Source organism: Oryctolagus cuniculus, chromosome 1 (genome assembly GCF_051225735.1).
Source record: "Oryctolagus cuniculus isolate XC-2025 breed Fujian yellow rabbit chromosome 1, ASM5122573v1, whole genome shotgun sequence".
In the NCBI taxonomy this organism is placed as follows: Eukaryota; Metazoa; Chordata; class Mammalia; order Lagomorpha; family Leporidae; genus Oryctolagus; species Oryctolagus cuniculus.
Genome location: NC_142867.1, coordinates 33147461 through 33161512, shown reverse-complemented (window position 1 = coordinate 33161512; position 14052 = coordinate 33147461). Strand labels below are relative to the sequence as shown.

The 14052-nt window shown below is 41.7% G+C and overlaps 1 protein-coding gene across 4 annotated transcripts in view; it reads right to left on the bottom strand.

Moving 5' to 3' along the window:
- The window catches only part of CCDC73 (coiled-coil domain containing 73), a 154902-nt gene extending 153703 nt beyond the window's left edge, over nucleotides 1-1199 (bottom strand). For 2 of the 4 annotated variants that reach the window (XM_089309802.1, XM_089309807.1), the window contains exon 1: nucleotides 926-1196. The gene's annotated coding sequence lies outside the window, so the exon portion shown is untranslated. Of the gene's footprint in view, nucleotides 1-688 lie in introns of all 4 variants that reach the window. The other 2 variants (XM_089309806.1, XM_089309814.1) reach the window with 2 other exon arrangements.
- Nucleotides 1200-14052: the final 12853 nt, after the last annotated feature.

Sequence of the window (14052 nt, the reverse complement as noted above, 5' to 3'; positions counted from 1 at the left end):
TCTGCTGGTTTTCAATCTAGAATAGTTCAGCAAGGGGTTTTTCTTTTGCAGCACCAAAGACAACCACAGGCATTTATTTACAACTGAGACAAACAGGAAATAATCAAGTTCGAGGATTTCAATTTATCTTCTAAGGGAAAGATTCTTAGTGGAATCTTTACATTTTCTTCCCAAATGGAAGCCAGCGATGATACAGGTTTCCGTAAATGCCTTAAGAGTTATCAGTGACTATTTCCAAAAGCAGTGTGAAGAGTGAAGCAATGCCATGAATGATTCAAATCAACAATTCGACACGGCTAATCCTGATGAGCAAATGAGTCACTTCATTCCCGGGAAAATTCCACTTTGCTTGTGCAAGGCACCTCACAGGGGACAAAGTTACCAGAATTTTAAAAAGGCAAGACATTTCCTTGGGGATTCACACACGTCGGCGACAGCTCATTGCGCTTTGAATGATTTTCGCCCTACACTGACAACATTCTGCGAAACAACATCCACTAAAGAAAGTCAGTTACCCACAGCTGGAAATGCTGCACGCTTTGAGCGTCAGATTTGTTCGAAAATTCTGCCACAATGACCAATGTTACCACACTGCATCCATAACGCAAATACAGGGCTTAACAGAGACAAAAAACCAGGTACACAAGACGGTTGGTTGTAATGAAGAGCCAAGACCCACATTACTGACCCACAGCCTCCAGGAGAAGCGAAGGGAAGCCCAAGCAAAGGCTGAGGGCTAACCTCAAGTCAGCAACGTGGAAGATTCTAGACACAACTTGACAGCAGACTGGGGCAAGGCGGACCCCACATCAGCCAGAGCCAGAAACCAGGTTAGGCAGTCAGCGGCGCAGGACAAAATCCCATGGCGGAGAAATTAGGGCCGCTTCTGAAACAGACAACAAGAAGTTCGCGAACGCTCTGTTACCTCAGGGAAAGCCTCCGGCGCCTACCAGTACTTCCGGCTCACTATCGCCCGCGCCAGGGCACTTCCGGTTTTGAGGCTTCCGGACCGCAGTGGAATATGGGTGGCCAAACTTGAGAACCAAGAGGAAGACAGGATTGATACAAGCTCCTGGGAGGATATTTCTGGATGCTTCGTGTCTTTCTCTAAGTAAAACATTTATTGGCTTATATATGTGTTTCTTTTAAAATTCCTTGAAAGGAATAAGGAAAAACTATGTTGTTATCTTTTGGGAGCAGTGAGAAGTGTGATGAAAGGGACGGTAGAGAAGTAAAGACTTTATTTAATACTTTTCAGTACTCTGATGTTTGCGTCATGTGAATGTGTTATCTGCTCAAAAAGTTTAATGTTTTTTAGGTGAAAAATTAAAGAAACCTGTGGTTCTAACCATGCCAATGAAAACATCTAATCCAGCACCTAACAATCTGTTTCAATATCTGTTGAACGTCTGTTAAATATGAATTCAGCATGTTTCAGGCCTATATGTTGGTTTTTTTTTTTTTTTTTTTCAGTGCTACCAAACTTGAAAGAATGGTTCCTACCCTGAAAATTTTAGACGTAGTTTCAAATAAAACTATGCCTGGGACCCATTCCTTAAAGCCTCTCCCTCTCTTCCTTAAAGCCTTTGCCCAAATGTCAGTATGTTAGGGAGCACAATCCTGACTACCCGACAGGAACACACACACACACAACCTACTTTTTAACTTCTCCATAATGCAATCACCATCTAACCTGTTACCTTTATTGTCTGAGTCTTAGGACTCAAACTCCATGAAAGCAGAGGTGAATTTTATGCACTTTTACAACCAGATTCTAGCACAATGTCTGGCGTTATCAATACCAAATAAATTGAGATAAATGATTGAATGAAATATGACCTTTCAATCTGGTGTGTACTAATTCCAACAGTTATACTCTAATAATAACTAATATTTATTGGTAATATACTATGCACAAGACAATGAGCTAAGTGTTTTACATACATTATCTCATTTTAGTTTCCATGGCAACCCTCCTACTCTATGTATTTTACATATAAGGAAACTAAAATATGAAGTTGAACTTAAAAGACTTCTGAATCCACCTCTAACTTTATGCAGTTGTTCTAGTGATCAATGCTATGGCTCCAGTGTTTTTCCCCTCCAAAATTCAGATTGAAACTTAATCCTCAATGCAACAGAATTAAAAGGTGTGGCCTTAGGAAGTGATTGAGTCATACGGGCAGAGCCCTCAAGAATGGGATTAGGTGGCTTTAAAAAAGGGTTTCATGGATGGTGTTCACCCTTTTTTGGCTTGGTTGTTTTTTGACCCTTAAATCCCTTCTACCATGAAAGGACACAGTGTTCCTCCTACCTGGAGGATTCAGGAGGAAAGCATCATTTTGGAAACGGAGAGCAGTCCTCAGCAGACATACATCTCGCAAGCACCTTGATCTTAAACTATCCAGCCTCCAGAACTGTAAGAAATATTTTTTGTTTATAAGTGAGCCAGTGTTCAGTATTTTGTTATACCAGCACAAAGATAATTGGTAAATGTAAATTATAGTTTGTCACTTAAAGGGAAATTTAAAATAATTTTCAGAATTGTTTTATTGCTTTTCTTATTGTGATTCTCCTTTTTTAATGCATTCATTTTAAGTATTTCTATTTCAATAGAAAACAAGATGCTAATGTTATTTTATTTAAAAGGCAGAGAGAGAAAGACAAGGCGGCAAGATCTTCCATCGCTGGTTCACTCCATAAATGCCTGGAGCGGCCAGAATGGGCCATGCCAAAGCCAAGACCCCAGATTTCCCATCTGGGTGGCAGAGGCAAGTACTTGAGCCATCACCCAGTACTTATCAGGGTGGATATTAGCAGGAAGCTGGAATCAGAGGGAAACCAAGACTGAAACCCAGGTACTCTGGGATGGAATGTGGGCATCCAGGATGCACATGAGCAGGAAGCTAGAATCAGGAGTACAACCCAGGCATTCTGATACACAACATAGCCTTCCAAAGTGGCATCTTAACTGCTGCATCACCTGCCCACCCTAGTAATCCCATTTTTGACATAATATTTCAAGGAGAAAAAAAATCAGATGCAGAGAGAAAAAGGAAGTAACTTATACAAAGGTGTTTATAGAAGTGCCGCTTATACATGTGAAAGTTTTGAAATAACCATTTTGAAAAAGTTTTCTATTTGGTAATTTATATTGAATATCACTAAATTCAAACCCTTCACAATCCTGGAAAAATAAACATACTGTTTCAATGCATAAAAACATAAGTAATCTCAAATTAAAGCCAGGGCCCAGCAAAAGGTTACACTGATTAAAACAGTAAATACTCATATAACTTTGAATTCTGAGAAGGATCAGGGAAACTCTAGAATGATATAACTGCTCATTTAAATTCATGGATTCATGTTTTTAATTGTTGAAGTATTTAACGATACTGGAGGGGCTGGCATTCTGGCATAGCCGGTAAAGCTGCTGTCTGCAAAGCCAGCATCCCATTTGGGCACCAGTTCAAGTCCAAGCTGCTCCACTTCTGATCCAGCTCCCTGCTAATGGCCTGGGAAAAGCAGCAGAGGATGGTCGAAGTGCCTGAGCCCCTGTCACACGCGTGAAAGACCCAGAAGAAGTTCCTGGGTCCTGGCTTTGCCCTGGCACAGCCCTGGCTGTTGTAGCCATCTGGTGATTAAACCCACAGATGGAAGATCTCTGTGTCTTTCCCTGTCTCTCTGCAACTCTGACTTTCAAATAATAAATAAATATTTTTTTTTTCTTTTGCCAGGCAGAGTTAGACAGTGAGAGAGACCGAGAGAGAGTCAGAGAGAAAGGTCTGCCTTCTGTTGGTTCACTCCCCTAATGGCTGTATGGCTGGCACTGCGCCGATCTGAAGCCAGGAGCCGGGTACTTCCTCCTGGTCTCTCATGTGGGTACAGGGCCCAAGCACTTGGGCCATCCTCCTCTGCCCCCCCAGGCCACAGCAGAGAGCTGGACTGGAAGAGAAGTAACCGGGACTAGAACCTGGGGTGCCAGCGCTGCAGGCGGAGGATTAGCCAAGTGAGCCACGGCGCCAGCCCAAATAAATCTTTTTTTTTTTTTTAAAGACAATACTACATGAATTCTAAAGCCTTATGCTTTCAAGCTAAAACTTGTAGATTTGCCTTAAGCCACATTTGAAATATTTCTTTTATATAGAATGAGAGTATCCATGAAATGATGATCCTTATAGCTCCTCAAAGAATGACAAATCAAAATAAACATGCAGGGTTTTACTTGTTATATTAGCAAATCATCTTGTTGTATCATATGGAAGACTCAGTACTGGTAAAGAGGTGAGTCAGTTGGTCATGCATGAAAGCAATATGATAAAACATAAGACAAACTCTAAAGATGGTATTTTTTTTTCCTCTTACACCTGGGAATTTGTAATATGAGGAAAAAAAAACTATGTGTACAAAGATGTTTATTAAAGCATAATCTATAATAAAGTTTGGAAATACCCTAAATATCAAAATAAAAAATGAGTAAATGATAATGCATTAAAAGACACTTTAAAAATTACCCAAACACTGGGGCCAGCGCTGTGGCTCAGTGGGTTAACGCCCTGGCCTCAAGCACCGGCATCCCATATGGACGCCAGTTCAAGACCCGGCTGCTCCACTTCCCATCCAGCTCTCCTCTATGGCCTGGGAAAGCAGTAGAAGATGGCCCAAGTTCTTGGGCCCCTGCATCTGTGTGGGAGACCCAGAAGCTCCTGGCTCATGACTTCAGATCAGCGCAGCTTCGGCCGTTGCAGCCAATTGGGGAGTGAACCATCAGATGGAAGACCTCTCTCTCTCTCTCTCTCTCTGCATAACTCTGACTTTCAAATAAATAAATCTTTAAAAAAATAAAAATTACCCAAACATAATGGGAAAATTGTGATAGAAAAAATCCTTTTTTTAAAAGGATTTATTTTATTTATTTGACAGAGTTACACAGAGAGATAGAGACAGAGGGAGAAGTCTTCCATCCTCTGGTTCACTCCCCAAATGGCCACAATGGCCAGAGCTGAGCTGATCAAAGGCAGAAACCAGAAGCTTCTTCTTAGTCTTCCACATGGGTGCAGGAGCCCAAGGTCTCAGGCAATCCTCCACTGCTTTCCCAGACACATTAGCAGGGAGCTGGATTGGAAGTGGAACAGCAGGGATTCGAATTGGCATCCATTTAGGATGCTGGTGCTGGTCCCACAAATCCTTTTTATTTATTTATTTACTTTTATTTAGATATTTGTGAGGCAGAGAGATACACAGAGATAGCAATAGAGAAAGAAAGTGAATTCCTACCCACTGGTTCATTCCTCAAATAACCCAATTACTTGGGCCATCATTGGCTGTCTTCCTGGATGCACATTAGCAGGAAGCTTGAATTGGGCCAGAGCTGGGCCAGGGCCAGGGCCAAAGCTAGGAGCTGAGAACACTATCCCATGTGAGTATCAGATACCCAAAGACTTGAGCCATCACCACTACATTTCAGTTTGGGCATTGACAGTAAACTAGAGTCAGGAGCTGGAGCGGAGAGCTTAACGTAGGTCCTGCAGTCTGGGACATGAGCATCTTAACCTGTAATCCTAACATTGTTATTGTATAGAATTTTTGTTTCTCTTAGGATTATCTTATTGTCTTAATGGACTCATACTAGACACGGTGCTACCAATCTCTAGTCTCTGCCAGTAATTGGGAAAGAGGAGGGAAGGTCTAAAGACTAAAAGAGAAAAACCCTAAAGAAAGTCTTTGCTCCACCGGACTGCCCCCAGCCCAGGATCCTTAATCCTTAATGGACAGGCCTGTGACACTCAGAGGGCTTAGGTGAGGCCTCATTTTTAAGCTAGGTGCCCTCCCTAAGTAGAGATTTTTCTCTCAAGGTTTATGTAATCTTTACCACATAGACAGAAGCCTTAAGATTTCATTCTGTAATATATGTTTCCTACCTTGTTGTTCCCTCTCTGAACACCACGATGATGATTCTAGTAGCCAGATAAAAACTACCCAGTTTATCAATCTCTTCCAGTGTACCCAAAAGGTATTTTAATACAGGGTAATAAGTGGAAATTATATTTTTTAAATGTTCACAGGCACAATGACCTGAAAGTGATATCCCCAAAGTGAAAATAATGATTGGGAAACTCCTTTAATTTTTAATACTTTTATGAAAAGTTATTACATTTTATAGTAAATTCTATTTAGTGGAGCAACTGTTTCCTCTTTGAATAAGTAAGCCGACAGGAATGCCTATCAAAAAAATAGAGGCCAGAGTTGTCACACAGCAGGTTAAGCCACTGCTTGTGACACCCATGTCCCCTGTTAGAGTGCTGGCTTGAGACCCAGCTGCTCTGATTCCCATCCAGCTTCTTGCTAATCCACCTGGGAGGGCAGCAGAGGATTACCCAAGCACTTGGGCCCCTGTCAACCATGTCAGAGACCAGGATGGATTTCCAAACTCCTGGCTTCAGCCTGATCCAACACTAGCTGTTGTGGCCATTTGGAAAGTGAAATAGTTCAGGAAGAGCTCTCTCTCTTTCTCTCTCTCTCACCCTCATCTTCCTCTACCTCCCTCCTTGTCAGCTTCTGTCCCCCTCTATCACTCTGCCTTTTAAATAAATAAATCTTTTTAAAAAATACTAAAAATATCTGGAATTCCACACATCATCCACTTCCCTGGCATATCATTGCATTCCTCCTTTCCTTGTCCTCCCTTCCCAGAATCCCACCTCAACCTGCAGCTCCCTTAGCCTTTGCACACATGTTCTCACTACCTGGAATATTCTTTAGTGTCATTAAACTGCCTAAAAATACCTTCTCATCCTTTAAATTTCACTTCACAGTTCTCCTCTTTGAAATTTCATCAACTGTGTACTGCATTCCTTACGAGATACAAACATACTGCAAATCTTTATTGTAGTATTTATTATACTGCACTGCAATAATTTGCATACACTTCTTCTCTCCTAACAGACTATGAACTCCTTGAGGATGAGGTACCTGTTGTGTTTTCCCAGAGGCACATAGCGTAGGGGTTCAGAGCGAATGGCCTAACAAATCCTGACTCTGTCGTTTACTAACTGATAACCTTGGATAAGGCATTGGTTCTCTCTGTGCCTCAAAATCCACATTAGTAAAATGGGAATAATGATAGTATCCACCTCTAAGATATTAATATGATGGATAAGGAGCATAAAGTGTATACCATTGTACCTGGCAAATAGTAAGGATTCAATAAGTACTGGCAATTATTGTTGTGTTAATTGATTCAATGAATTAGTGACCAACATATTTTGGATGGCTACTCAAGCATCGAAATCCAAGCCTAAATGATGGTAAGTTCTGGAGCTGGTGCTGTGGCGTAGTGGGTTAAGCCATCACCTATAGCACCAGCATCCAATATGGGTGCCAGTTTGATTCCTATCTGCTCCACTTCCAATCTAGCTCCCTGCTAAGGCACCTGGGAAAGCAGTGGAAGATAACCCAAGTGCTTGCACCCCTCCACCCATGTGGGAGAACCAGAAGAAGCTCCTGACTCCTGGCTTTGGATCAGCCCAGGGTGGGCCCTTGTGGCCATCTGAGGAGTGAACCAGCAAATGGAAAATCTCTCTCTTTGTCTCTCCTCTCTCCCTCTCTCTGTAACTCTGCCTCCCAAATAAATTTTTTTTAAAGATTTATTTATTTATTTGAGAGGCAGAGTTATGGATAGAGGGAGAGACACAGAGTTGTTCCATCTGCTGATTCCCTCCCCAAATGGCCATGATAGCTTGGGCTAAACCAAGAGAAGGCCAGAAGCGTCACTCAGGTCTCCCACATGGGTGGCAGGGGTCCAAGCACTTGGGCCATCTTCCACTGTTTTCCCAGGCCATCATCAGGGAGCTGGATTAGAAATAGAACAGCCAGGAATGAACCAGTGCCCACATGGGTTGCCAGTGCCACAGACGGAGGCTTAACCTACTACTCTACAGCGCTGACCCCTCAAATAAATTTTTAAAATTTATTAAAAAAAAAAAATAAGTCTTGGGGCCAGCACTGTGGTGCAGTGGGTTAAAGCCCTGATCTGCAATGCTGGCATCCCATATGGGCGCTGGTTCAAGTCCCAGTTGCTCCACTTCTGATCCATCTCTGTTCTATGGATTGGAAAAGCAGAAGATGGCCCAAGTCTTTGGGCCCCTGTGCCCACATAGGAGACCCAGAAGAAGCACCTGGCTCTTGGCTTTGGATCAATCGGCTCAGCCCTGGACATTACAGCCATTTGGGGAGTGAACCAGTGGATGGAAGACCTCTCTCTCTCTGGTTCTACCTCTCTCTGTAACTGTCTTTCAAATAAATAAAATAAATCTTAAAAAAAAAAAAAAAGTAAGTCTTTAGGGGCTGGCATTGTGGCATAGTAGACTAAACCTCTGCCTGCAGTGCCAGCATCCCATACGGGCAACCATTCAAGTCCCAGCTGCTTCTCTTCTGAGCCAGCTCTCTGCTTATGGCTGGAAAGCAGTGGAAGATTGCCCAAGCACTTGGGCCCCTGCACCCAGGTGGGAGACCAGGAAGAAGCTCCTGGCTCCTGGCTTCAGATCAGCTCAGCACTGGCTGTTGCAGCCATTTGGGGAGTGAACCAATGTATGGAAAACCTTTCTGTCTCTGCCTCTCTCTCTCTGTAACTCTACCTCTCAAATAAATAAATAAAATCTTAAAAAATAAATAAATAAATATTTTTTAAGATGATGGGAAGTTCTTCCTCTTTCTTCTGCACTCTGTATTTCCCCTTCTGTTCTCTGTCCCTATTTTTCCTTCTTAATTAGTGTAACTACATATATGCAAGCTAAAAGGTTTTTTACTACACAGTCTGTTTTTTATGAAAGAATGTGAATCCTTATTATAATGTGGAATTGCTTTTTCACTCAACAAAGATTAAAGCCTCCGAATGTCTTAATCCAGTCCTAACCATAATTGCCAGGGAGTGAAAGTATGTCATTTTTACTTAATGTCAGAAAGGGAGTGAGCATATTTACATGTCTCCCAAAATCAGGTTCTCCATAATCACAGTTTTCTCATCTTTTATTAATAGGCCTGGAGCTGGTTAGAATTTGTTGTGAATAAACACAATGACTCCCTAGGAGAACAAGAGATAATATCTACATCAAAGAATAATGTTAAATGCACAAAGTAAATGAACAGGTTTCTACAGCCTACTTAAATACTTCAGTGAAAACAAGTGATTATAACTTGTTAGAGTTACAGTGCTTACCACATTTCTTTATAGTTGTTTGTTGTCATGTTTGTGGGTAGAGTTTATGTCTTACTCATCTTTTTTATAATTTTATTTATTCATTTATTTGAGAGGCAGACAGAGAGCTCCCCCACCTGCTGGTTTTCTCTCCAAACACTACAAGGGTTGGGGGATGGACAAGGCCAAAGGCTCACCAGGAAGGCTCAGTCAAGTTCTCCCAAGTGGGTGGCAGGAATCCAATCACAACAGCCATCACTGCTGCTTCCAAGCTTCGGCGCTAACAGGAAGCACACATCTTAATCCATTAATAGGCTAAAGCCCCTCCCCCTTATTCATCTTTGTATCTGTAACAGCATGTGCTTGAAACCTAATATACCTTTATTGAATATTTATGGATAAGTACCACAAAATTGCTTTTAACTGAAGAATTTCATGTAATAATTGATGATACCACACAATAATAATTATATAATAATTATAAATATATAAATTAATAAATTATAAATTTATTAATTATAAAATTATGTAAAATAATAATAATTTGTGACACCACACAAATCCTGGTAGGATTCTCTCTAAAATTTGCTGGATGTGTTGAGTTTTCAAGCTGGCTCTTCACTTTGATGTATGCAATAAGGCAACATGTCAATTAGCTACCGAATTTCAGGTGTCAATATCAGGATAATGGATTAACCAACTATAAAATATCTAGAAGATGTACTGTATATACTATTGGAGAGTTCTATTGTGAAAGTTATTTATTTAACCCTATTTTATATAGTCTACATGGGATAAAAAAATAAAAAATTAGTCTTACTAGAAAATTTGGACTAAGTACATGCTTCCCAAGACGTTTCCTTTTTTCTATGCCTGCCTTGTTTTAAGATTTACTTTATTTTTTTTTAATTTATTTGACAGGTAGAGTTATAGACAGTGAGAGAGAGAGAGACAGAGAGAAAGGTCTTCCTTCCATTGGTTCACTCCCCAAATGGCCACTATGGCCCACGCTGCGCCAATCTGAAGCCAGGAGCCAGGTGCTTCTTCCTGGTCTCCCAAGCGGGTGCAGGGGCCCAGGTACTTGGACCATTCTCCACTGCCCTCCCGGGCCACAGCAGAGAGCTGGACTGGAAGAGGAGCAACCAGGACTAGAACCCGGTGCCCATATGGGATGCCGGCACTGCTGGCAGAGGATTAACCAAGTGAGCCACGGCACTGGCCCAACTTTTCCTTTTTTCTAAAGGATTGGCATTTTTTAAAAACTTCCAATTCAAATGTAATGACAAGAAGGGGAAAGTGTTTGGTGCAGCAGTTAAGATGCCACTTGGGACCCCTAATCCCAACTCAGAGTGCCTAGGTTTGTTTCTCTGGCCACTTCTGAGTCCACCTTCCTGCTAATACACACCCTGGGAGGGAGCAGGTGATGGCTTAAGCTATTGAGTCCCTGCCACCCACTCCGGATAGAGTTCCAGGCTCCTGATGTCAGCCTAGTCCAGTCCCAGCTGTTGTGGGCATTCAGGGAGTAAACCAGTGGAAGGAAAATTTCTCTGTGTCTTTCTGTCTGTCTCTCTGTCTGTCTCTCTGTCTGTCTCTCTGTATCTCTCTCTCTCTTTTCCTCTCTGCCTTTCCAATAAAGTTAAAATTGCTAAGTAGATTTTTTAAAACCTTAATGAAAAGCAGTAAGACAAACTCAACAACTTTGTAAAATTTATTTTCTTGGTGCCCTGAACTAACTCCTCTTCCTGATCGCTTTACTTTTTTTTTTTTTTTTTTTTTTTTTTTTTTTTTTTTTTTTTTGACAGGCAGAGTGGACAGTGAGAGAGAGAGACAAAGGTCTTCCTTTTGCCGTTGGTTCACCCTCCAATGGCCGCCGCGGCCGGCGCACCGCGCTGATCCGATGGCAGGAGCCAGGAGCCAGGTGCTTTTCCTGGTCTCCCATGGGGTGCAGGGCCCAAGCACCTGGGCCATCCTCCACTGCACTCCCTGGCCACAGCAGAGGGCTGGCCTGGAAGAGGGGCAACCGGGACAGAATCCGGCGCCCCGACCGGGACTAGAACCCGGTGTGCCGGCGCCGCTAGGCGGAGGATTAGCCTAGTGAGCCGCGGCGCCGGCCCCGCTTTACTTATGTTAATATTAGCATCATTCTCTCAGTAAATCAAGATAGAAACTTCAGAGTATTTCTCTCTTCCTCTCTCTTACTCCTCTCGTAAGTTGCAGGACTTAGTGATATATTTTGGATGAAGTAGGCAAAGGAAGGTAACATAAAGAAGTTCTGGGATTCCTACTGGACAATCTTGGCATTTAATGAAATGCAGAAGAAAGAAAGATCAACACTTTGGGATGAAAATTCTTACCAGGATGCCTTTGGCTGCAAATAACATAAAATTTCTACTTAAATTGAGTTAATAAATAAAGGAACCTATTATCTCAGATAGTAGGAAATCAAGAAATGGAGGACTCTAGATGTGGTTTGTTAAATCACAAGCTGAAGTTTTCAATGTTTTCCTCACCCCTACCCTCTCTGATGTTGTCTCCATCTTCACAATGGCAGAAAGACAGTTTTCCATTCTAAGCATCACATTTGGGTACAACAAAATAAAGACTAGGGAAAGACCCTATTGTCTAGTGACTACTTAGAAAGAAGAAAAATCTTCCCCAGAAACCTCCCAGCAGACATGCCCTCATATTTAATTGGCTCTAACTCACTCACATGCGCATCTTAAATCAGTCATTGACAAGAAGAATGGGATAACCATGAATGGCTTAGATTCTCAAGATTTACACCTAGAACTCAGAACAGAGTTCTCTTCTCCCCAAGGTGGGGAGGGGTCTGGAAACCATAACAAAATCATGACTCTGACAATAGAAAAGAAGAGGGAAATGGAGTTGAATAGAAAAGCAACAACATCTGCTATGAAAATCAATGGTTCTGGTTTTACAAGTATTAAGTTTAAGATATTCATTAGACATAAATATGGAAAAGTCAAAAAGACAGCTGGAAATGCGATTCTGAAGCTCAGAAAAGGAATTCAAATGGAGATAGATTTGGGAGTTGTGTGGGGCAGGCATTTGGCCTAATGATCAAGATGCTCCTTTGGATAACCACATCTCATATCATAGAGCCTGGGTTCATGTCCCAATTCCAGCTTCCTGCTGATGTGCAACCTGTAAGGAAGCAAGTGATGGCTCAAGTAGCTGGGTCACTTCCACCTACAAGAAAACTCTCACTGAGTTTCTGGCTCCTGGCTTCAGCCTGTCAGCCCTGACTGTTGCAGGCATTTAGGGAATGAACCAGTAGACAAGAGTGCTCGCTCTCACTTTTTATCCTCTCTTGCCCACCCCCCATAAATGAAATAAATAAATATTTTAATTGAGAACTCAACATAAAGAAAGTATTTAATCCATGGGACTAGATTAGATCACCCAGGAGGAACATGCAGAGAAGAGGACTTCAACTGATTGTATTTAAGGCAGAGATAATAGCATTACATACTTTATTGATTTTTTTTTTAAAGATTCATTCATTTACTTGAAAAGAAGAGTTACAGAGAGAGAGAGTTACTGGTTTACTCCTCAGATGGCTGCCATGGCTGGAGCTGGCCCAGTCCAAAGCCAGGAGCCAGGAGCTTCCTCTGGATCTCCCATGCAGGTGCAGGGGCCAAGTTCTTGGGTCATCCTCTGCTGCTTTCCCAGTCCATTAGCAGGGAGCTGGGTCAGAAGTAGAGCAGCCAGGACTGGAACCAGTACCCCATGGGATGCTGGTACCACAGGCAGAAGCTTTACCCCCATGCCACAGAACAAGCCCGACTTTATTGGATTATTATGAGAGTCAATTGAGATAAATGAGTATAAAGTATGGATAGATAGTGAACACTCAATATCTAGTAATTATTTATAAACCAGTATTTCTAATGGCCAAATTTCAGTCATGATAACATACCAATATAAAAGATATTTTCTATCAGATGAGCCTTTCAAATATCACACTTAATAGATGACTGTATATTAATATTTATAGTTTCTTTTCTCTTTTTCTCTACTATGACTACCATATGGAATACCTAATTAATATTCTATTTATAAAGAGTTACTGATATCATGGTTGCATGACCAATTTTCAAGCACAGTAAAATGTGCTTAATATCAAACACACTAAACATTTTTTAATCTCATTGGGCAAAAAATTTTGTCTCCGTATTGACATATCTCAATCTTTATTGCTATCACCAATTGTGAGAACATTGGTTAATATTGCCTGACATTGTTTTGTTAAAATTGTACACTTCTGTAAAAAAAAAAAAAAAAAAAGTGATAAATAATCAAGGAGAAAACTGCTGCATACCCCAACTGCAAAAGCAAGTGACAAGCATCATCAAACAGTTGATGGGTTTATATGTATGTACAGAATTCTCCCTAACAAAATTAGCTCTGCTGGGGCAGGCACTGTGGTGTAGCAGGTAAAGCCGCCTCCTGCAGTGCCAACATCCTGTATGGGCGCCAGTTTGAGTCCCAGCTGCTCCACCTCCCATCTAGCTCTCTACTATGGCCTGGGAAAGAAGTACAAGATGGCCCAAATCCTTAGGCCCCTGCACCCGTGTGGGAGACCCAGAAGAAGTTCCTGGCTCCTGGCTTTGGATCAGCACAAATCTGGCCATTGTGGCCATTGGGAAGTGAATCAGCAGATGGAAGACCTTTCTCTGTCTCTCTGTCTCTGCCTCTCTGTAACTCTGCCTTTCATGAACTTCTTATTGAATATTAACAAATAACTTATCAATTTAGTCCTTATGATTCAGTTCTTCAGTGAAATCAATTCCATGAGTAAACAAATCAACATGAACCTTGTATGTTGCCACCAA